This window comes from Bison bison, unplaced genomic scaffold (genome assembly GCF_000754665.1).
Source record: "Bison bison bison isolate TAMUID 2011002044 unplaced genomic scaffold, Bison_UMD1.0 scf7180017864036, whole genome shotgun sequence".
Classification (NCBI taxonomy): Eukaryota; Metazoa; Chordata; class Mammalia; order Artiodactyla; family Bovidae; genus Bison; species Bison bison.
The window spans coordinates 5,299,264-5,299,499 of record NW_011494608.1 but is presented as its reverse complement, the minus strand read 5'-3'; positions in this window follow the sequence as shown (position 1 = coordinate 5,299,499).

Genomic DNA, 236 nt, shown 5'->3' with positions numbered 1-236 from the left:
GTATCCTACTTAAGGGCATCTATGGAAGTGTAGGTTTGAGGCCGGATGCCAGACCATGTCCCTTCTCTTGATGGGATGGACCACATTATCTGTCAAACACAGCAGGGAATTGTGTCTGCACTCTGAAAGGGGCAGGACTTGGTGCCTACTGTCTGGGGATGCTAAAGACTCATTCTTACAGAGCCACAGTGTGTGTGGGAACTGGGAGCATCCCAGGCAAGAAAAGGTTGGGAGGA